Source organism: Erithacus rubecula (genome assembly GCF_903797595.1).
Source record: "Erithacus rubecula genome assembly, chromosome: 3".
In the NCBI taxonomy this organism is placed as follows: domain Eukaryota; kingdom Metazoa; phylum Chordata; class Aves; order Passeriformes; family Muscicapidae; genus Erithacus; species Erithacus rubecula.
The window spans coordinates 61801668-61827063 of NC_136689.1; the positions used below are offsets into that span (position 1 = coordinate 61801668).

The 25396-nt window shown below is 42.2% G+C and overlaps 1 protein-coding gene across 14 annotated transcripts in view; it reads right to left on the minus strand.

Moving 5' to 3' along the window:
* ATXN1 (ataxin 1) overlaps positions 1-25396 on the minus strand; it is a 258971-nt gene that overhangs the window by 86096 nt on the left and 147479 nt on the right. For 2 of the 14 annotated variants that reach the window (XM_079301674.1, XM_079301670.1), the window contains one exon: positions 17742-17847. The exons of 11 other annotated variants lie outside the window; for them this stretch is intronic. The gene's annotated coding sequence lies outside the window, so the exon portion shown is untranslated. Of the gene's footprint in view, positions 1-11915; positions 12033-17741; positions 17848-25396 lie in introns of all 14 variants that reach the window. One more of the 14 variants, XM_079301677.1, reaches the window with a different exon arrangement.

Consider the following 25396-nt stretch of genomic DNA (forward strand, 5'->3'; position numbering starts at 1 on the left):
AAAAAAGGTTGCTATTCAAAAGAAGTTTACACCTATGACTGATTTAGTTGAACATACAAAGCATCAACAACAAAACCTTCCAAAGCCCAAAGATCCAGTTTTGGTGTAAGACAACTCTGGATTTACTGGCTAAGCCTAAGCCCCCATTGAGAAGTGTCTGTAAACCTGCATCCAGCTGCCTGGGACTGGGCACCTGGCAATGATGATGGTGATGATGGTGACCACTAGTCACAATGAGTCTTTGTCCTCCCCCTGCTGACCACAGCAATGCAAGATACCCATGACAAAAATCTTCCCAGTTTAAGACACAGCAGTTTCTTAGGAACTTCAACTCCTGTGTGACAGAGGCCCTGTAACCTCAAGAGTCTTCAGATACTCAGGCCCTGGCTGCACTTCAAAGACTTTGGTCAACAGCTTCTCTCCTCTGCTGAAGTGGGACGCCACTGCTTATCTGATGGAAAAACACACCATCAGACTTGGTCTCACAAGATTTTTAACTTCAGAAAGCAGACCAAAGAGAGAAAAATAACACACACCTATTTAAAGAAACCCCTTGAAAACTGGCTGAAAGCCAAACCAATTTATTTTCAAGCCATTTATATTCTTCTTTAAATTACAAGAATCTCACAATTAAAAAACTGCATCTCAGCTCGAAATACTCAAACCATTTTGCTTGTAAGTGCTAAAATGAAAGATTTCAGCATTTGCAAATTATTTATGGGTTTTTTTCCCCAATAATTTGGCAACACTAAAAGTTGCAGTTTTTAATCCTTATCTGTTGTCATTCAGCATTCAGGGGAACCTTCAAATGGAGTCCAAATGACTATGAGAAAATATTTGACATTTCCAACAAAAATAGATGGCTTCCCATTATTTTTAGTAAGAGCAGAGAAGATTACTCCTTGCAAACTCCTGCTTGGATAGGCTCCTGCGAGCCTCTCTGGAGGGTCAGCTGTGTGTAACCCTGGGCTGACACCCATCACACTCAGGGACTAAGTCCTTCCACTAACTTCAACAAGGAGGATTAGGATTTTGGTTCTGTTCAAGTTAGCCAGGCTCCAATTGCCCAAACCAGGGCTTTGATCACTGAATCAGGAGCGAGGCTGCTTGCCAGCCATGGAGTGATCTTGCTGCCAGCCTGGAATGTGTCTTGCAGATCCCAGCACAGGGACACAGCAACAAGCAGCACCTGTGCAATACAGTGCAGTGGGGGTACTCTGAGGCAGATATCTTCCCCATGCACTCACATTTCACAGAAAAGATGACATGAAGCAAGGTAGCTTACACCTCAGGCAAAAAAAAGGGCAAAAGACCTTCTATTTACCATAGGGTGCCTTTGTACTATGCACACAGCCAGTTATTATGGAGCAGATGATGCACAGCAAATTCACAAGCTAGTTTAATTTGCTACAACTTGCTCACTTGACCTTACCCAGAAGCAGTTGACTCTGTAAGGGCCAAGACATGTCTGCCTGCTAATGTTCCCAGGCACTTTACGCTTAAGATTTAAAGATGGCATTGCACAAAATTCAGGATGCATGGAGAGATACTGCTTCTTGAAGCACACCCCTCACCTGAAGAGCAGAGCACTCAGTCCCTAATTGAGGTAATTTTTTTGCTATGCAGATCTGATGGGCTCTGATGACCTGCTCTTCATGGACCATGTAAAACAGTCATAACTTGGAGGGACCAGCAGAGAAAGCTGGTTTGCAGTACAATTAGGTCTTAACCAGACTTTGTGACTGAAGTTGCAACGTGATCAACAAATCATTACCGCACGCATGGTTAGCGATCACATCTCCGCTATAAATGGGAAGCGTTACCAAGGAAGCTGTTCCTCATGGTCCCACAGCATTTCGGTTACTCAAATATCACAGCACAGCCCTGTCTTTGACAGCTAAAAAGGACACTGTGCTGACAGATTAGAAGTGTAATTGAGACATGAACAGACCTCAAATCAAAGAACATGGAAGTACGTCTCGGGGGTATTTTGAGACTAAAATTGGACCCCAGGGCAATTAACAAGTAAGGACTGTAGTACAAGAGAGCATCTGCAAATTGGCAAAACCTGAAAACCAGAAGTTGGCTCAGTGCAATATCCTGTATTTATTCCAAGAAAAGGTCATGCTCTCCCATCTTTCTTTGAAGATCAGGCAGTGAGAGATTACTGTTTCACTAGTTCTTTCCTGCAGGTTTTTAATTGTCATCCCTTGCTCTTTTGCATGACATAATTTGGTTTCCCTAATTCACAAATCAGCATAAGCTAATAAAACTGTTTAAGAGATGCAGCCTTGTGCCCAAGTTGTTTCGTTGTTCGCTATTATCCCTGAACTAATCCTTCAACTCAAATAAAACCATAATTCATTTCCTGCTTTATTCTCCCTCTACATGAAATAGTTTTAGACAGGTTCAATCCTGCCTCACCACAAATGGGAAAGGCAAGGTTTTATCTTCCTGGAGTGTGCATGATTTCAATTACCTAATGTGTGTATCATCTATCATGTCAGGAAAAAACTTCTAAATTATTTTTAACACTTTTAACTGACTTTACACAACGAGGAAAGATTCTAATGGAAATTAAAAAACTCCAAAACCACAAGCCAACCAAGAATTCACCATCTTTTAGATTTCAAGTTAATAAAAGCTTCTCTACACCAGCTATGCCAAACTTTGCCAATCTGAAAATCTGACATTTTGTGTACTGTACAAAGGCTGATGCTGATGTTCTGTTAGTGTAAAAATTACTTAAATTATGCCTACTTTAATGCTATGATGAAGCAGTACCACCTTAGGACAGAAGAGGTTTTGTTTGCATGAAACAGGCAGGCATCACTCTGATTTCTGTTTAGCACCCATTCCTCATCCGAAGCTTGATCCTCCACGGCTTTATCATGTAAACAAACATTTCCCACGGCTTTGCATGTGGTCCACAGTGAAATGTCTAACTTCACAAGGTGTTACACCCACTTTTTGCACAGTGTATAACTGTATCTGGGTGCATGGGAACAGTAAATCAAGTGTTAGCACTTTGCATATCCTGCAGGTCCTAAACCAGAAAAACAGGATGCAGATCATGGGCCTCAGACAAGGAAGCAATCCACCCTGCCCCACAATTTGTAGCAGAGGGAAGAACATCTATGTTGCCTTCCCTATCTCTTGAACATGGGACATCCCAGCCCAACGTATCTTTCCCGTGTAAAAAACATCTCCAACATGAGTGCTTACTGAGAGGGAAAATGCAGGACAGGAACATGTACCTGGGAACAGTGCAGAGATGGGAGCAGCACGTGGGGTTGCAAGGGCAAGGCTGCAGCTCACACCCACCAGTGCAGGAGGCACAGCTGAAGATGGTCACTGATTCTGCACAACTAACGTTAGCTGTGAGTCATCTAGAAATCAAGATTTAATCTAAAGACCATTATTCATCATTGCTTCACCCACAGCAGGTATTTTTCACTACTTGAGGCTCAGGTAAACCACTCCTCATTTTAGCATCAGTCTAGGCAAACAGACTGAGAGTTTTCAGCCATACTCACTGGACTCATCTGCCCTTCCAAACATCCTCATCTGGAAACCATGAAACCAACTTTGCTCCCAGAGTCATCTCCACTGCTCTTGTTACCCATTCCCTAACCTCAACACCTTTGAACAAGTGATTACACAGCAAATGAAGGTTTATCACCACAGCTATACTTAGGAAAAAATGCAGAACAGCTCAAGTTCACACTCTCCAATTACATGATGCCAAATAACAATACAAACACAAATCTAACTAGGACCTCAGAGACATCACTTTTACACAAACAACAGCAATCACAACCATACTCCTTATTTGTAATTCACTAATATTCAGTTTTTTCCAAGAAGACTTGAGGTTAGATTGTGCTTAGTGTGCTTCTCTTAGTGGGCTTCGTTTCTAAGCTCCATGTGATTTTTCCCCAGAAAGAGAGTGCAGCATAAGGTATTAAAATAAAATAGCAAGTCAAGAGGTGGGCTGTGGGTGCAACACACAGTGCCACCAGGTGAAAATTAAGAGGAGCCTGTTCAGGTTGTTTTGCCTAAGCATCAACAGTGCAGACACATAAGAGAAATACCTCACAAGTACCTCCTATCAGATGTCAATTATGTACTTAATAAAAATACATCACCTTATTCAAATCAGTACCCCCTATCTGCCACTTTTTCATGGCCATCAAAGCAGGAATACTGGTGGGAGGGGAAGTTTCAACACAGATCTACATTCCTCTTAGGATACCAACTTCATTCTCAGACAGAGGTTTAAAGTAAATACAACTCTACTGCCTGCGTGTTTGTTACACAGTCATTTCTACAGGTCTTCTGAACAGAAGAGATTGACAAAAGAATGCAAATGGACTATAATAATTCAGGCTGAGAGCCAGTAATTTTGAACAGATATAAGCAATAAAAATAACCACTCTGCATGCTTCTGTCACACGACATAAATATTTCTCTTTTTCTTTTATGCAAGATATTATGCAAAAAATGCAGCTCAGCCCTGCGTGGAGACAAATGAGCCTCCAGCACATTTGAACTGCAGCTCCATGTTAACTTGATACAGATGAGAGCAAGCTCAAGGGCCTTCATAACATGTACAGACACTTCTCATACCATGGTCACTGCTCTCCTGCAAAGATGGTGTTGAAGGGAGAATCCAAACGATGTGAGTTGCAAACAGTAGCAGCACCAGAAGCTATGGCTGAGATTCTGTTTAATTGCAGTATTTTAAGTAGCCAGAGACAAAAGCTCCTGAAGAAGAGTGTTAATGCTACAACCCAGAAAACCAGAGAACAGGTTTGATCTCTGGTGGCAGCAGTAATTCCACGAGATGCCTACGGTACCAACTCCATGGTGCCAATAAGATTTGAGTTTGGGCCACGGCCTTTCCCTCACTGGGTTCAGCCACAGGTACCCAAAGCTGTTCATCTGCTACTCACACTAAGTTTTCAAGGAGCAGCTTCCCCATCTCTACCTGTGCAGCTCGCAGGGTTGAGGAGGACCCGACTGACACCAGCTGCCAGTCTGGGGGGACACCCACAGGGCAGGCACAAACAATGCCACCACGTGAGCTGTGCTTCCTTAGGAAGCCAGCCCAGAACGCGCCCTTAACCTTCTCCCCGCTTCCAGTGCCGCCACGTCTTCTGCACTGCTGATGCAACGTGATACAGAGCTGGAAAACAAAAGCGCTATTGACTAACTTTTTTGCAGGATTAAGATGACTATGCTGTCTTACAACAAAGATTTCAATGATTTCGACACCAAGCGCTAAGTAACAGGAACACGGCTTGGCAGTAATTCCAGAGATTACCTGTTGAAACATTAATGACAAACATCTTTTGATGTGGGCTGCTTTATGTGGTGCAAAAAGCAGCACTGTAATTATGCATTTCCTTTCTATGAATCTAGTATTTAGCAGTAAAGCATTACTGGGGGGATGTAAGTTTGTGCACGTGTGTGAGAGACAGGAAATACTCCACAGCTGAGCCTGCAATTTACCAGGGTGGCTGCACGTAGTAAAGCAGCAACAGGGGAGCTCAGGCGTTTCATTCATCCTGCACCAAGCAGAGGGCTGAAACAATTGCCACGCTTAAGACAAATGTCAGCGTGAGTCATACCAGCCGGAGCGCAAACATGTTTGCTGTCGGGTGAGTCAGAATATCACATCCTGAATTCACAAATCTTCCTATAAATAATAATTTCTGAAATTGTTGCATTTCTTTAATACAATGCAATTTTAAGTATGGTGCCAAATCCATAAAGGCTTTCCTGACTACAAAGAAAATGTTTTTTTTCTCCTATTCCCTTTTGCTTCTTATTGCGTGTATCTACCTACAGTAGTAGGTTTCTACAGTACCTGAAGTGGAAATTGAATTGATTCACACTTAGGAAAATGCATGCATGGCTCAAAATAGGTCCAAATGAGAGACAGCCCCCATGTAAAAAAACCCCAAAAAAACTAAACACAAGCAGGAGGACTTTTCACTTACTGGATATGCTTTCTACATCTTTACTGGTGCTGTAATTCTGACAAGCTTTAGCATGTTCAGCATTCAGAGAAAAGGAACGTCATGATGGAATGAGACACAGCAGCTGAGAAAAGGGGTGAGAAATGCTGGAGAAGTGGTGAGAGAGGCCAGGGCAGCAGGGTGCATGTGAACAAGGAGGGACTGTGCCTGCACTGTGCTCCACAGCATGTGCACCCACAGCTAAAGCACTGTCCCTGCTTCAGCGAGTGCTCGGCCTCAATACAGCAGGCAGAGATCATTCCTCCCCACGAATACAAACATACCTGGTGACAAAATTAATGCACTGTAATAATTGGCAGTGATTATCCTTGACTGCCTCTAATTCAGGAAAGTATCTGAATCAGAAGTTATGCAAGTGCCTTTTGAAATAAGACTGAACTCCAGGATATGACCAAATTTATGCAGAAGAGTCCTGATAGAAGATATGTGTCGTGTCTGTGAGCAAGGGGGGGAAAAGTGTTTTAGGTAAGGTTTTTGGGGGAGGTGTTTCTAACTTGATTTTCAGTTGGGAATTTATTCTCATCTTACATGAAAGGGAATTCATACGCATACAAATCTCCTTACATCAAATCAAGACAGTCTTGCTTTCTTCTAATTGTTTTGTGGAATAACCACTCAGAAGTTCATTTCTGTTATCTTTCTCAAGCAAAATAAAAGGCCTTTTAGAAAAATTTTATTGCTAAAACAATGAAATCCTCCTGGGAATGACTTAGTTATGGAAATCAAGTGACAGTTTCTTTTATCTAGCCAAGCAGCAAGTCTGCATTTATAAAAGGCATTCTGTGCACGAAGTACAGTGAGTAGGAGGACATGAAAATGCTATTTTTGAACCAGTTTTCAGCGTTCCTCCCATACAGATTTCCTGGAATAATAACACTAACAACAATAATGATAATTACTAATGCCAAAAAGGGAGTATCATCTTAAAGGTGAGTAGCATGTGAGAAAGCAAATTGTAGTTAAGGACTTGTAAAACTTAGGGGCAAATATAACATTCTTTCAAATAGACTGGCATTGTGCCATGAATTTCACAGGATTTGAGATCTGCCCCCTAGATTTCATATTGCAATTAAAAAAGAAAAAAGGCAATAAATTAACATTATGCGCAGCATATGCTGCATGTCTACCATTTGTTTTCTTGCAGCAATTGTTACTTTCAGAAACACCACTAAATGAGAAGTTAACTGTGGAGCTGATGCTATAACTGTGTTTGTGTAAGTGACCATGGCAGCTTGTGGAGCTGGGAAAAAAGGCAAAAAAAAAAACCCTGAAAAAATCTAGAGCCAAGCAATGTTTTCAAATGCAACAAGAATAAGGGTGCGATGCAGACTTTGACCCAAAGCATAAAAGAAGACACTGTGAAGATCCTTTTCTGCTTTGCTGACCTCTGGACCTCTCTCTCAGGACACTCACAGTGCAAAGATGTTGAATTAACAGAGAAAGTGAGTTAAATCCTTCCTCTCTGCCAGGAATACCTGTCTGCACCATGCTTGGAGTGCAACCTTCAAGGGCAGAAGTTAGCCCTGATTACCAGAAGATTGTTACTCAACTGTGCTATGTCTACCAGTAGTAATTAGAACAAGTGTCTGTATTTCACACCTAAGAAAAATGAAGTGAGCAGGCAGTAACAAAATGCCTGGGACACACCGAGATCCCACATCCAGGAGAACAGAGCAGGGCAGAGAAACCACACACGCTGTCCCTCTCTTACACCCAACAGCTGTAACACAGACACACATTGCAGTCTGGCACTGACTCCTGTTTCAAACCCAGGAGCCTCCCCCATCACAACCTGCACACAATCCCTGCTCATCCCCGGGCTCATGCTTGTGCTATGAGGTACCAACCTCATCCAAGTGGTTTTCACCCATGTTTTTGATCCAGCAAACCCCTCAACAGCAGTAGCATAAAATGTAGAGGAACCAGCAGCCTTGGCATGCTACCAACCCAGTGAAAAATCTGCCACCTAACTAATCAGGTATGTTCTGTTTCTGAAAGATATTATTTAAGGACCATTCAGTGCATGTTTGGAGGCACTTCCACACTCTCATTCTTCTACAAGACAGATTTCCATGTCGTTAACCTTTATTTGCCTTTTAAACAGTAAAATGTAAGTCTATCAAACCACAGAGTTCCAATTTGATATTTTGATCATCTCCATCTGCTTAATGGGAAATGTACAGTGGTAAGAGAGAAATAAATAGGTATGACTGGAATAAGTTAGTGCTATTTTCCTTTTTTGTCCATTGCTTGCTGCCAAACATGCTTGCTGCTGGTCACTTGCCTTGCTCACTGCCAGCAAGTGCTCAGCTGGGCACATCACCAATATTTAACCCTCAATAAAATTAGCTCGCAATCATGCTTTGTATTCATTTAGGGTTTTACATACCACAAACACTGTGAAAAAATTAACTGCTTGCTCTGTAACACCCCTGCAAGGTAAATTGAGTATTGTTATTCATACTTTATGCAAATGAGAATTTCATTGGAGATGGGATAATTGACCTGCCCAAAGCTATGCAACACAGGTGCTCCTGTTTCCTGGTTTTCTCTCTATGCCAACAGACCCAGTTTCAGCCTTTTCTGAAATTCAGAGTGGATTCTTCCTTCATTTCAGCCTCTTTCTGCTGCTGAGGGAAAGCAGAGAGCAGGTTTCTGTACCCAGTGGTATGAGTGGTAGATCGGTGATGTGAGAGTGGTTCCTAGCTGCATTGCCTGTGGTAGGATCAGAATCAACAGGACTGCAGCACTGCTGTTTCCACCTCCCTGTGGTAAGCAAGGATTAGCTGCAGAAAATTATTTTATCTATATTTGGTCTATAATAATTTACTAATAATTTGATAAAAGGAACATTTAGTCTTTCACAAAAGACTACCAAGTTTTAGCTTCCCTGGTTGTCTTCTAGAACTGGAAGGAGGACAGTAGAGGACTCAGCAGTGTACCACACACTGCTCCTCATACTCCCCCCCCTCTTCTTCTCAATAATAAACGAGGGTAGGACTGAACAAATCAAGGTTTCATCCCAGACAAACGACAGCAGAGCGGGAGCAATGCCCACACCTGCTCCTGGGGGCTGCAACCACCCCTGTCACAGGGCAGGAAACACCACACTGGGCTTGCCTTCAGCCAGCACTGGTGTATTGGATGACCTGAACTGTTTAATCACCTCTTTGAGGTGAAAACCTTCGTATGTCTCAGGCTGGACAACAGATTAATGTAGTAAGAGATCCTGTTACAACACCAGCTGCTCCTCCTGCACCACAACCAACAGCCACAGTATAGGTGGGACCCAACCATGCTTACTGAATTAGAAATTAAAGGGGTTTTACCTGTAAAAGGTCTGTACATTTATGTGCAGTGACACAATTAAAACAGAAACGTTAACTACTAGCCCTGTGGATGCAATTATCCTAGTTCAAAAGAGGCCTTTTATTGGCAAAGCTCATCCCCATTCACAGACCAAGTAAGCCCTACCTTTGATCAAAGCAGTTAAGACTGGAAAAGCACTGGAACACACTGATCAGCTCCTAAGCTAGGACAAGGCTTAAGTAGAGGGGTTTATCTCTCACAACCTCTCACTTTTAACTGCATTTGGTTGGGTCAGGGCCAACTTGGTGTAACCAGATCCTCCACCCAAGCTGCAGGTTTTGATTGCCCTCAGACTGTAGCTCAAGCCAAAGCCTCTTTAGCTATCACACCTAAGAGCACTGCCACCCCAGCAGATCAGCAGATGAGCTCCATAGTTTAAGTGGATTAGCTGTGCTGAACAACTCTGCTACATCCAGTTCCCCTGTTCAGTGCTCGAGCTTCAGTCAGAATGATCTTTTCTACAGCTGCTCCAGGAGGTTTTAATGCAGAGGACAGAGCTGAGCTAAGGAGAAACTTATGTTTTCCACAGGCTATAGGAGAAAGACAAACTTGAAGGCTGGGCTCTGTGGGCACCTCAGGGAGTCAGTGAGCCAGCAGTGTTCTTGGAAGATCATCCTCTCCCACACTCTCTCTGGCACCAGAGTTTGGGGTTGGCTTCCCACTACATTGTGTGGCTAGGATGAAAAATATAAGCCTAACCACACAATACCACCTTTCCAGGACTTCTTATGAAAAATCCTCAGCAGGGGCACACAGCAGAGCAGAGCATAAACCACCACACTAAGAGGATGTCCTCCTTACAGCCCCTGTCTCAGTCTGGGAAGAACAGCCTCTGCCATGTCTTAGCAGCTACAAACCTCAGTTTCTCTAAACCTCACAATTTCCCAGGTACACCATATCCTTCTCTCAGCCACTCCTCACAAAGGCAGCAGGAAGAAGTGCTGCTAACATAGCACAACCAGTGTGAAGTTGTAACAGTGTGGGGGAATTTGGCAATTCATGGAAAATGTCTTCAACCAAAAAGCAATTAGCAGTGGGTCTAAATGCAGCAGCAGATTTCCTAACAAAATAAACCTTGTTTAAAAAAAAGTAAGAAGAAAAATAAAAAGAAAAGCCACCTGAAAGCTTGCTTTCCTCAAAAAAGCAGCATTCTCAGGACATTGAAAGCATGTGTAAAAAAACTACCTCTGTGAAGCTTTCTGTAAAGATTATTCTTTACAGACACATTTGGCAGCCCTTTCTGCTCTGTCTCCTAATGCTATTGAGTATAACTATGTTAAGTCAATAAGCAAAGCCACTCAAAGGGGGGTTTTTGTGGTTTTCTAGGCCAAGAGAGGAAGCAGTGCAATAGGAAAGTTTTCAGAAGTGGGAGTTGTGCCTGGCTTGCTTCTAATTGTAGTGAAACTGTCAACCTCTGCGTTGTGTTTCAAGATTTTACACTTCAAAATCATTCCTTCTGTGCTTTGAATTGCTATACTTTTAAGCTAACTACTTCTAAAAGTGCTGTTTAAGAAATGACATCTTCAACCACATTTAACGTTGAGAATAAATCTAAATTTGCTAAGTCTCATTGGGTCCCTGCAAAAGTGTAGATTTTTTATTGTACTTGACAGTCAATCTCTTGGAAAGTGTCTGTGCAGAAATTTAGTTTAAATTACTTCATATCAAGATATGTAAGAGAAAATGGAGGGTTGTTATAAGTTAAAAATAATTATGCTCTTTTTACCTTAGATTAAAAAAAAATCACCAACATTCAAGCAGCAAACAGCATCAAAACCAATCAGTAACCTTAGAACCTACCTCTGTGCAGGCATGTATTAATTGTATTTCAGAATGATCTTCAAACTCACATGGCTAAAACAACTGAACAAGGCTGACTTGCTTTCTCCCTTGTAAAGTGGAAGCAGATTCAGGAACTATGGTGATAATTACAGGCACTAACTGCCTCTGCATGTTCTCTACCTCTGCTCACTAAACTCTGGGATGCGAGAATGGTAAAACTGTAGATAAGCCAATGTGCTAGACTTCTCTTCAGTGTCCAAACCCAATCCTGTAAGGAGACAGAAACCTGCCAAACTGCAGGGAGCTGAGGGAGCCTTGTGCTTTCCAAGTGCTCCTGCACACATCTGAATATCAGGATAATTAGGAGACCGTGCTTCTTTCATGCTGTTATGAAACACAGAATATTTATGTTGCTTTAGCTTTTATGATTTTAAAATATGGAAGATCATTTCAGTAGAGTAAAAGCAGAATAAGTAATGCTCAGATAGATTTACACTCTTGCTCAGTGTGGTAAAACTAATTCAGAGTGAAGGTTTACTGCTAAATTCTCAGGGAGACAGAGAATAGGCAAGTAAGCAGCTCAGAATGTACAGGCTCAGAGTCAGCTCAGTCAGGAGGAGTTATTTTCTACCCAATGTGACAGTACCCAGCACAAAGAGGCCCCAAGAATTACTCCAGTTCCCAAGTAATACTTTCCCCAAGCACAAAATTTTACTGTACCTTGTGGGGCTGAACAACTTTGAAGTATTATCTCGAGGTCTGCAAAAGCTGTTCCAGATGCCAGGTTTCAATTTAAGCCCATCAAATTTTCATATCCTTCTCCCAGACTGCTGTCTCCTGGGTTTAAAGGAGGACAGGACACTACTTAACCCTGAGAAAAAAGCTCCTACCATTGCTCAGGAATGACTCTCCTCCATTGCATTTAGAAAACACACTAATCACCTTGCAAGGAAGTCCCACCGCACTCCTTGCTCACCACATGCTGTATGCTTGGCTGGGCCAAGCTGAGGTGCTACAGGCAGGCTCCTGCATCAGCACTGCTTATTTCTGCACTTGGGAAGGAGGGGTATGCAGTGTTCTCTCTGCACTCTGATCATCATTTCTCCATGCATGGATATGATTCCTCCTCACCTCTTCCCAAACTAACAAAACCCAAAAAAATACCCTTAACCAGACAGGAGCAATGATGGCAAAGAGCCTTCTACTCCAAACTCCAGCACCAGCTCAGGCAAGAACTGAAGAAACACAGCCATGTCACAAGAGAAACAGCTGAGCTATTGCAAACAACAGCAACCCTTTCTGACTTAACCAGAAAGTGCCCAACCCAATACTAGTTTCCAAGTGGAAAGACTGCCCTCCACTTACCATGCAGACTTCAGCAGAGCTGGATCACCTTCTCAAATATCCCTTGTCTGCCACAGCAGTCCAGCAAACATTGCCATCTAATCATTCCCATAGTACACTAATCCCTTCCTGGCTTGGCACAAGGTGAGTACAAAGTTTTTGCTAATCTTGCATTTATAGCAATTTCCCACTCCCCATCATACTGTGTGAATCACCCCTGTTTCCAAGCATCAAAGAGTTAATGGAAGAAAGAACCACCCTACCATGTGCTTCACTCAAGGGTAAGTGGACTGGCTAGCTACCAAGGCAGATTGTTAAAGACTGCACCAAGCTCCTGATTTTTTTTTTTTCTCTCAACTGCAATAACGTAAGGATTGAATCTGGACATAAATGTAAACCTAGACCACATCTGCTGATAAAGCAAAGTCTTTGTACTTGCATGACTGCCATTAACTGTACACAAAATACTTAAATTTCATGAATTCTCCTACATTCAAAAGCTGACCTGCAGTCTGCTCGAGGCAGCCAATGTGAACTGCAGGCTCAGCAGAATTGCACATTAAAGACAGAAGGGAAACAGATTATAATACAAAATGAGACTGCTAGGAAAGTGAATAATTTGTGCAACTGCTAAACACTCAGTGTATTCTGGGCACACTTTACCATACCAGATTAAAACACAGCTTTGGTGGTTCTCTTTTGAAAGGCAGGGGAACAGGTAACAGGCTCGTGTTATTTGCCCCCTTTATCACAGGCACAAACAAACTGGTGCCTTCAGGACTCTTTATTCCACTATTAGACTTTTATTTTGAATTAATTGAAGGTACTCTGCTATTTGAAGATTTTTACCTTCCCATAATTGCCTTAAAAGCTTGGAGCAGTGTATGTGAATCTGCAAAACATTTCTTCCCAAATATCTCTCAGGGAACTTCAGCTGTGCATCTTCGCCAGAAGCATTCACGCTTCTTCTCATCTTCAGTGATATCTTATGATAGCTTCAATATAGTATTCTAATTCTAACTTATTTTTTGGTCCACCTTGTATTCATATCTGACAGACATGGATTGTGGAGTTCCCTTGGTTAACTATTACCAAACCATTTGAAGGTTTCTCCATTGCCAGCCAGGTTTAAGCAGCTAAGACCTACCTAACAGGATTCCATCTCTAGACAGTTTCATTTCGAATGACATAAATTACTTTGGGTCAGCTTATTTCCACGCTGGTTCATGCTCTGCTCTGCTGTGACCTCTAAGGAGGACAACTCAGGGACTCATCTGTCCCAAAGCCATTTGTCCCCTGTTTTAGATTCCTTCCTATTTCAAGTCTACCATAACTGACCCATAGGCATGAAATCCACTCTGGGATGTGACTGGTGAGCCTTTCTATGATTTGTACTACATTTGATTATTTACATGATCATTAATAACAAGAGGAAAATACTTTAATTTGCTAGCAAATTCAATTTCCACACCTATGATCAACAGAATCGTGTCTACAAATAGTTGTTTATTCTTACCTGCTGGGCTTGGAGACACAAAACCTGATGTATTTCTTAGCTGTCTCCATGCCATCTATACCTAATACTGCAGTCTCAAATTATGCAGAAATCTGTGGTAACACATTCTGTTTTCAGTTATCCAGTACCTTTCTAGTTCATTAATAGATTAATTTAAAAGAAAAAGGGGAGGGGAGGGAGCTTATGATAAAAATTCATGCCCAGATTTCAAAGACTTAATAATGTTGGAAAGTGCCCAGTAGATCATGCTCAAGAGTAATTAATGCAAAAATATCAATCAAGAATTTTGGTGCTTCCACTCAAGGTTCCTTAAATTTGTGATTCATGCAGGAAGCCATTGCTAACAACAACAACCAACAGTCTCTGCAACAAAAATGTAGAAACTACAGCTGGATCTTTGGGTTGAAAAGTACAGTGACTTTGCAGAGGAATTGCACACACCCCATCTACTGGCTTTTCAGAAGACTGAGAATTTTAACAGCAGCAAGGCAAGTTAACCTTGCATTGGAATTATTTACTGAGCAAAGCCTGTGAGGTTAGTGCTTGATGAAGCTACAGGAGAACATCACCTATCCCAGGAGAGCCACAAAGCAATCCAGAACTGACAAAACTATTCAGAGCCTACAATGGTAGAAATACAGGTCACAGACTAAAAAAAGTATCCCGAATCGTCACAGCACCTTGTACACTGTGACAGAAACCTAATAAAGAATCAGAGAAAATGTTCCAGCTGACAAAGGTGTTGGTTATGCTGAGTGCCTGCTGTGAGACCTGCCTTGCTGCCCTTAAGAGCAGGGGCAGGGCTAACAGCCAGCAGAACAGATAAAGGCAGAAAACATGCACCCAGAGCAGAGACTTTGGTCAGTGCTGCCCCTCTGCAGCAGCTGGGGAGCACAGCCATTGTAATTTTTAATCCAAGAAAGTCGCATGCCACATCATTAGAAGAATTCACAACAAACTTCAGTCACTGAGTCAGAAATGTAACAAGTTAGCTCTGTCAATCAGGACGTTTGATCATGGCATATCAAAGAATGTGCTCGGCTCTGCTGAAAGCTTCCCAAAGCCAGTGCAATCTCCCACTCCTCTAGTAGGCTGCAATGCCTTCCTAGCAGATGGGAAAAGGACTGAGAGTAAATCCAGCAGCGGACAACACTGATAGTTTTGCCATTGGAATGTCAAATTGTGACACTTCTTTTCCCAACAAATCAGTAAAGTTAATATATCCACACTGCCACACCAGTGTTGCCAGCCAGAGTCTGCCCATTCATTTCTAACTCCATAGCTGCAGGCAAGGGCTCACAGAAGTGGCCAACAGCCACCACAATGTCAATTTACGGTCTTAGGAGACTAAATATATTTAAATCTGTCAATACACTCTTTATATGAAGCTTGCATCAACAGGTAGGCTGTTACTGACAGTTGTGTGAAAAATATGGTCATCCATTATACAGATTAGGGGGATTTTCAATGCCTCTTCACTTTTCACCCTGGATTTGAAAGGAGTTTCTTTAGGAAGTATATATTTAGTACTAATATCCCAGTGCCTTGTCACACAGATGCATGCTGGACACGATTTCTAGTAAAAGCCAAAATCACAGAAATTTTATTTGTATATAGGGTCAGAGATTTGAAAACAGACTTTTCAGTTATCTATGAAGTTTGGAGGAACTCAGTGTTACAGAAAGAAAATCATGTTTTCCTTCACGTGCTACTGTCCTTCTCACAGAACAAAGCCTACTCTTGCATCCAGTGTGATTTCAGCAGAGTGGACTGGATCACAGCAATGTAATGCATTAAATGTCCAGTTTTCAAACAGCAGATCAGAGCATTTTAAACCAACTCTTTGGTAAGAGGCTACTGTAGCTGCTCACCCCTTGTTTCCATTTTCTGTGTGAAAGTTGTGAAGTACAGCACTGTTTTAAGATGCACACCAGCCAAGGAGAGTACAGTGATGTGAAACTTTTGTCAGTACCAGCAAAGGTGTGTCTGCACAAAGCTGTGATAACTGTCAGCAGCTCAAAGCAAGTTAGATCTTTGCTTGTGTGCCAGGCAATCTTAAAGAGCTGCAGAACTCTCTTTGAAGCATTAAGATCTCAGTAACTTCAACTAGATAAACACCCCAAATTAAAACAACATATTCATCAATTTCTAGGAATACACCACAGTTTGGATGACACGTTATTCCAGTTTCTTCTGGACCTGAAGGCATCTTAGAGGTCTTAAAACTCAGCCTTTCTTCAGCTCCAACTGGAGCCAGACCAAGCATTCAGCGCTGGCACCAGACCCACTGCAGTGCCAGACCACTTCAAAAACTAAGCCAAGAGCTGGGGAGGTGTTTTTAGGAACCCTTGCAGAAGGCACCTCTGCCAACAAGGTTCAACAAGGTTTCTGCTGGTGACTTGAGAAGACATATTGAATGTCAATTGGCATGTTTATCTTCTTTAAACACTAAGCTTCCTTTCTAACATCTAATAGGACAGATTACTGTTTTAATACTAATGGAAACTGATCAAAAGACCCTAGATTATTTGGTTGGCTTACCTTTTCCTGCTTCAGTTTCCATGCAAAATATATCAAAACAGTATTCTTATGAATGGAGAGCCTATCAACTAATCATTTAAGGAGATGAGGAAAACTACACTTAAAACTGGGTTGTGGATAAAATTACAAAAAACCTCCCAGACCAACTGAAGGACTCGCTCCACAAACTTTCACAAGGACTACTTTGGAAAATAAAACCTAGAGATGCACACTATATAAGGCCATTTGAAAATTCTAGTCCTTATCTACAAAAGGCAGTTTCTTCTCAGTTGCCATCATGGTTCATTTGTTTAGGGACAAAAGTAGCTGGCAAACTAGTGTTAAAAAAAGGAACAAGTAAACACTGGCATTCCAAGAGCCGTCTATAAGTGAAGATAAACAGCAGTGGTCAAGTAACAACTGACCAGCTCTTTCCATACCTATGTAAAGGGACACAGGCTGGGAACAACTTGGATCAAGGCTATCAATCCATTAAAATGCAGAAATGCATTCATGATTTCAAGGCAGAACAAATATTTCTTTTTGTCTGCACACTTTTTAGAAGACATGAACAGTAACTTCAGAACAGAACATAGATGCCTGTTAACAAAGCCAACAACAATTACTGCTATGTCTAAGAATCAACAAAAAACCACCAATGTATTCCAAAGGCATTCGCTCACAAAGCAAACTCACTCCACGCAAGCCCAAGCACAGAAACGTGATAGTATCTCATGATTTATGTTCTCTCAGCAGGTTGTACCGGGTCCTCCAGATTCCATGCTTGCCTTTGAAAGCAATTAAGTTTCTAGCACTTCTGGGAGCGACAAAAGCTCTCACTATGAAAACCTGCATGATGCACTCGCGCTGAGTCTGCAGCCTGGCAGACTGAAACAAAAGCACCACAAGAGGTGTGAACTTCCCCCCCTTAACTCATCTGGGAGCATTAGTATGTGGAGAGCCATCTCTAAACTTTTAAGCTATTTCCAAATAATGTCTTTGTCCAGTGCCCAAAGAGCCAGCTGCATTTGGGAGAACATTTGCAAAGCCCCTCTCAGCCTGGAAAGAAAAATCCCTTTTCTTATCAGCCTGCACACAGGAAACTCTACAAGTTCAGCCAATGTGAACTATTCTATTTGCTCACAAGACAGAGTACCCTTACTTACATAAGAGCATGTCCAGACACCTCGATGATAGCTGGGTCCTGCTGTGCTATGCACTGTACAAACACCTGTTCCATGGAGTTTACAACTTGCACAGAGTAAACTGTACCTAAGGGGAGACAAGGGCAAGAAGCACATGTAGAGAAATAATCAACAGGCATTTCACACAACTAGTGTGTGAATTCGGCTTGTGAATTATTATAGTACAGGAATGCTGCCTGATCAAAAAATAGATCTGTGATATGTCCCTGGCTGAATAAAACAAACAGAATAGCAGCAAAGTCAAACTATTAAACATCCTAAAAAAGCCCCAGTGCTGTTCAAAAGACAGACTGCCTGAACAAGGTACATCTTTTACCTCTTCAAGACTGGAAAAACGCCAAAGCCACTTCCCATCGCTGTTTTAATTCTACCCACGCTGCAGAAGAGTGACCTTGCGGAGCCGGAGCGCCGAGCCGCTGTGACAAGCCGGGCATGGGGCACACGGGAGGGCTGGTGCCAACAGGCGGCCCCAGGACACCAGCGAGGGCAGCTCCCTCCAGGCAGGGTGTGACAGTGACCCACCTCTTGCTTACAGCAAGGCACCCTGGCCTCACATCTCAGCAAGGCCAGTTACTCACGGGTTGCTCTTACACATGGAGTTCATTTCATTTACTCTGTGGCAAACAAACTTGCCAAGACCAATGCTTTTTCACATTGACTTCTTTTTGCACCTTAGACTCTGCATGCTTAGTTTTCAGGGTTAATCCTCACAACTCCAAATGAAATCAGCTGGAGTGATGCACACTCAGCAGACAGTATTCTGTAACTGTATTTTTACTTATCAGTGTACCTGTTCCCTCTGATATACAGTAAGACATGCAATTTTGTGCAAGTAAATTAATTTCAGATAGTGTCATTTTCAAAATTATTTAAGCCTAATTATCAGTGTTAATCTGGCTCTGTTTCCTTCTGACAACATCTGTGGTTTCATAACTTCAGGGGTTTTTTTGTACCTCTTGCTCACCTGTTATAAAGCAGGGACATACAAATTCAGAGAAATTATTAAACAGGGAGATCTGCAAAAAATTACCAACCATGGTTTTCTACCAGATTTAGAAGGACATTTCCCCTCTTATCTCCTTCACTTAAAGTTACAATCATCTGTAAGAACCAGAGATAAGCACTTTGGGAGACAGAAATGTGCTTAAAGACACATACTGGCAAGCGTGTGAGATGTGTCAGTGTCCTCTAAGCCCTTTTTAAAATGTTTAACATCATAGGACAAAAAGTATGAGCAACTGTGAGCTTGGTCACAAATAGTTCATTACATATATAGACATGTCAGAAATGTTAAATCAGGAGCTGAAAGGAAAGGAAATACCAGAAATGCGGCCAATTGTGTAACATTAAAACTTTATTCTTAATTTTGTGATCACACAGGGTTTTTTTTTTCCACAGGAAATAGTGCCATTCATGGTATAGTAAAGCTATTACTATAGCTTTCAGTATCACTGAATAAGCCATCCTCAGTTTGCTTCATTCTCAGTATTAAAAATGGCCCTAGATGCTCTGCTTTAAAGACAGAACAACTATTTCCTTCTAGGTTATTTTCTGGCTGTCACCATATTACCTAACTGCCTGATTTACTAAAATTAGCACATGTTCACAACACCCCAGGAGGATTTTTTCCCTTATCACAGAGACAGAACTGAGACTCAGAGAGACTGAGACTGTGGACAAAGGTCCCTTCCAAACCCAGCTATCCTGCTTGATGAGATTTTCCTCCCACACATGTGCTCAGCACCAGCTGCCCCTCTTCCTGTGCTGACTGTCTCCCTTCAGAAGTGCTAGCAGTCTGGTGTAAAAGCATTTTGTAATCCATTATGGTGAAAATAAACTGGAGCAGCTACAAACTACTCCTTAGGCTCTTTTATGCTAATCCAGTTTTGCCTTCAACCAGCTGGGGAGCACTCACCAAAGAGGGTCCTTTCCAAGGGGAGGTGCAGTGAGCAAGTGGGAAGCTTGTGCTGACAGAGGCAGACCTGCATGAGGGCACCTACACTGGTCAAAACCATTGGGGCTGAAACCTTTAAATGAAAACAGCCCTCTTCTATTGGAGGAACAGAGATGACTGCAAGCTATCAAGGATCTCACGTGAACCAAAACTGTAGCATTAAGACACCCAGTCTGGAGTCACAGATTCATGCTGACAGCACAGGGACAGCAAGATTAAGGGGTGGGAGCAGGTGGAAAGAGATGCATTCACACGAGGTGCTACTGCCAGCAACACACCTGTTGCATCCTCCTGATGGCGATCACTTCTCCACTACTGAGCTGCTCAAACAAACTGTGTGAATGCTCCTCATCCACTCAAGTGTGAAGTGAGACACTTTGAACAGACTTAGCAGCGGTTTAAGCTAAACTGTGCACTTTCACACCAGGGTTTTTGCAGTGATGCAGAGGGACAGGACTGCATGAGTCAGCCTGCTGTCTCAGTAGGGCCATGAGGCTGCATCAAGCACTTGGGCTACAACAACCATAGGTAAAATGATCCTGTATCTTCATACCAGACAGGACAAGCAGTATCCAAATGCAGCCTCAGTAATCACAAACTCCATACCAATGTACAAAACAGAGATTTCCCTTTTCTGTGGCTTAAATTCTGCTGCTTCCCACCTCAGACTCTACATCAGCTTCCTTCTCAGTTCCTCAGCTTAATCCCAACCACATCACACAATCCACCTCTGACAGTAACACCAGCTCCAAAATGCTGTCCCCACACTTGGTGCTTTTGGCCTTAACTATCCCCTGGTTCAGACAGTGCTGTGTTCCTCACTACTACTCCTGAGCACATCCTCCACAGCTTGTGCTCTCTCTCCATCCTTTCCTCCTGCTGCACCCAGTCTGGGCAAACAATAGCTTTGCTGAAAACGTGGGAGGACAATCTCCATTCTTTTGCCTCCTATATGCAAAGGACCACAGCACTCCTCAGGAGACTGGTGTAGAAATATCAAAGCAAGTTCTTCAGCTCTAAAATGCAGCCTATTCAATGCTACCTAATGAGCTCCTGCTGTATGGGTACAAAATGAGAGATATCAGAGTTTATATATTGACTGATTATGGACAAGTTTTGCTGGAAATGAGAAGGCAAAGCCCTAATATTGGGGAAACTCTACATCCAAATTTCAAACATTCACCTCCAAATGTGGAGGTGCTACACAGGTACTCAAATGGAACAGCTGACCCATTTTTTAAAAAGGTACAAAAATGCAGACTTTTGTATCATGTTCTCAAGAGAACCTGAATCATTCATGCTGAAATGTAAAAAGAAAGAAAAATCAACACTAAACTGCCACTGCTTTTGGAAAAAAGTCACTTTAAAAGGTTATCCTGGAAAAATCCTGAGTGTTGTGCAATGCTGACTGTAGGCAGTTCAACCTGCTTGTCTTACGTTACTTGCAATTTCCTACAGCTAATACTGAGAAAGTCCCTCAAACAAATCCACCATGTAGAACACAAATGAAAGATTACAGGCTACAGGAATGTCTGGACATATCTCAACATGAGTACTACACACTACAATAAAGATTCCTATTAGTGAGGCAATAGATAACCTACACAGAAGGCAAGACAACACTGTGTGCAGTGAATTTTTGATTCAGATATGCAAGAGACAGGAAATCTAAGTGTCACAGTAACAGCCTATTTACAAAAATTAACAGGAAATGTTGATTGGTTTCTATAGACACAAACATTGATATTGACACCTGAATCAAACAACTGTTCTTATGTCTGAAAGCAAGGTCAATCTATGATCACTGTAGTTCAGCAGACAAAGAAAGTTGACACAAAAATCATGTTGATACATAACCTTCACCATCTAAGAGACAGGTGACTTGGCTACAAGAAAGCAAATAAAATTTCTTTAAACCAAACATTTAGTTCTTTCATGTAGCTTTTCAGCAGATTACTCGAATGTGAAAGTTTGTGGGTTTTGCTCCAGGAGCTGGGTAGGCTGGATTCTGATCCACTATGCAAATGACTCAAGTATTCTTCATTTTCTAGGGTGCCAGCTACACTCCTGAACCCTCTGCAAAGGGAACCACCACAGCTGCTGAGCCTCACAAGAAAAGAGCAACTGGGTATGAAACGTTTTTTTCCTCAAAGATGACTACCACCCAGATTTATGGCATGACAGAGAGGAGTTGTAAAGTCACTGTCTCCTTAAGTAACTCTCTTGAAATAGAGGCAAAAGGTCTAACTTTCTAATTTTATTGAAAGAGAGGCAGGCAGGAAGATTCTTCTGGAATGGAAACATTCCAGATCTGGGCTTTGTAGAGCATCTTTTCAACACTGATGCTAAACCTCTCAAATTTTAAGTAAGTTGTACAAGCAGAAAATGAAAAAACCTGCAAAATAGATCCCACTTAGATGGGATCCCTCCCTTTGTTGGATGGGACCTTCCTATAAGGGCAAACTTGACTTGCAGGCCTTGGTGCTTCCTACTTATTCTCCTCCCCAAAATGAGAGGCTAAGTATGAATTTGCAGAGGTGATTTAAAAAACAGAAGTCTTAAAGAGCAGCAGGCAGGCAGCCTCCAAATGTAGGGATGGAGCAAAGCTACAGATGGGCTGATCTCTCAGGTGTTCCACTGGAAACCAGGGAGCTGGGAACAGGACTTCAAAGGGACTTAAAACACTGCTGAGACTTTCTGAAAACCTCCTAAGATAAAAGTCAGGGGTCCAACCCCATCACACTGTATGTCACAAACTCTGTTGTGTTCAGGTGTCTTCAACCATCACAAAACCCACATATTTCTAGCAGTAAATATAGAAACACCTGACTAGTACTGTCCATAATAAGCTACATCTACACTGGGAGAATCTGGAACATTACTGCCATATCTTCATAACCACGATGAGAGCTGTAGCACAAAGAAAGCCTGTGTGGTTTTCTTATTTCCATATAGGCAGAGCTCTAAGTTGCTGACTTCTATTAAGTTGGACTTCTGGGCTCTCATCTATCTGAATAAAAAAAACAAAAAAACAACAAGTTCTGCAAACATTGTCTTGTCTTCTGCATTCATCTATTACATAGGTCTATTATGTGAACCAAGTTTTTTTTCCTCTGAACAAGTAAATATATATGGGGAAAAAACAAAATGCATGTATCAGTATGAGGCTTTCATGGCAATCCTAAAAAGTCAGGCAAGACCAAAGAAGCAGTGAGGAAAATTGAAACCTTCCTCCAAGTGGAGATGAAATGAAACAAAGCCAAACAAAGGGTGTTCTACTATCCTCATGGTAAGTGCTCTGGCTGGAGAGCTCCTTTCCTCCATCTGGTGAATGTATCTTGACTACAGAAAGAGTAACACAGTACAAGAGAATGTAGCTGCAACCCGGTGTGAGTGCCAGGCTGAGCAAAGGGTTCAGCCAAATTCTGTCACTTTCAAGCAGAACTGCTGCAAGAAGAAGCATACCACATCCAAATATATATTTATTTTCTGAAAATGTGTAACTGCTCAGATCACAAGACAAGACAGAGATGTGTACAGCCTGATATTTATTTCACAGGGCATACAGGAGTTAATTTTCTTTCACATGAATTTTGGAAACCCGATCTAATAACATCCACATCCCTAAGTGTCAGGAACTGAAGTCAGAGGCTGAGTTAGGTAAGCAGTAACAACTCAGTCTCCATGTTTTAAAAATCATGATTTTCCTTTGAGTCTTCCAGGAAAATCAGATATACAGATCTCTCATTCTCACAATTCATCACTCCCTAGACTATGCAACAAGTCTCCATAATGTTCCACTTTGGCTAGCTGAGCAGTGAACAGATGTGGAAAAAAATTCACTCACTAGTGAAGAAATTCTCAATATTCTCAGGGCAAGAAAATAAACCAGAATTAACTGGACTCTGTCCAGATTTCTTCACCGTTTTAGGAAGAAGAGGATACATGCTTTGACTTCAGAGACCCAGTTCCCCAATTCCAACATGAAAATCATGGTCTAGCAAGAGGTGTGAGGAAGATTTCCATCACCACAATTCACCAGATAGTGCTTTGGTGCAAACCTCCATGAGTTTTTCTAGGTTGAAGAGCTATAGCAACTTACATCAGATGAGAAAGTGCCTCCCTGTATCTAAAGAAATACAATTAATTAAGGTTCAGATTGTTATGGACTTGCCACAATAGATACCCTAAAATACCAGTAATTTGGAAACAGGACATCTCAAGGGACAGCCTACCCAGCATGTCTAAAACAGTCACAGGGCAGGGGAGCAAAGGGCTCTGAAGAAAAGGGAGGTTTCCTGGAACAAGAGTGAGTGAGCATCTGGAAAAAGCATCCTTGAGCCTTAGATCACACTGAATGCAATACAGAAGAGGTTTGGGCTCTTCCCCTCTCCCAGATAACCTGGAGCAACCTTGAACAAGAAGTCATGTCTCTACTCATACATGAAACACAGGTGAGAAGAGCCATGTACAAACTCCCTGTGCAGAAAAATAGCCCAGGGTTTAACCTCCACTTCCATGCTGTGAAACAGCTTTTAAAAGCTGTAGAGATGAAGGGATCTGGGACAAATGGCTTGATTTATTACCCACGACTTTGCTAGAGGACTGGGGGGGTTTTGACATCCTAGTGAGCAAAGAGAGAGAAAAAGAGAGAAAAATAGTTAATGTGAAGAATCATCTGAAGGTCTAAATCTCCTGACATCTGCTATCTAAACTTGGAGGGCAAGGCAGTAGCTGACAGAGAAATGAGAATATAAAAAGGAATTCGCATGAAGTGAAAGCTTCATGGACAAGCACTGTCACTTCATTTTTAAACAACAAAACAATTCAACTAAGTGCAGAAGCAAAATGCAGGGGGTGTGCTGCAGGTTAAACAGTTGGACTTTAGGAGCTGATACACAGACTGAAGTCTGCTCCAGAGCCCCAGAGCAAATTTCACTCTCTGAAGCAGTACTATAGAGGGAGAAAGTGTTCAATGATGTGCCACTGTCTCTGAATGTATAAAGGCTCCACGTCAAGGATGTGAGTTAGCTGAGGTAACTGAGCTGTGACCACATTGAACAAATGAGAGCAGAGAGAGCAAATGAATGACAGAAGAATGAAAGAGCAAAATTTTAAAAATGGGGAAAAGGATTCAAGCAGAAGGGTGACCTACAGGATAAAAATGATTTGGCAAATCAGCATCACTGATCCCTTATGATCCCTGTCCTTCAGCCTTTCAGTACCTCGTGCAATATTATGCCAGTAGCAGCCAGTAGTACTGAGAACAGCTGTAGGAGTTGTATGGCCAAGTAGAGCAACTCCTCTGCTTATTGAGAGAGCTCAAGAAGGAGTAGGTTGAGGAGCATCAGTGAGAGAGAGAGATAGAATACTGCACCCTCCCACCTCCTCTGGGACAGGCCCAGCAGGCAGACAGGATGCATGATACAGAAGATTCCCTGGCCTCTCTCCACCTGGCTGAACACAGTCACATTAGGGACAGGGGGCAATGGTGGCAAGTTCCTGTCCAGCACAGCACAGGCATTCCCTAATGTGACTGCCCCACCTTCCCAGGTGCCCTGGCATAACTGGAATGGGGTTATCCAAGTGGAACCAAATAACAACAAGGATGATAAGGGTTCATCTATTGGGGCCAGTTCTGTTTAATGTCTTTATCTATGAT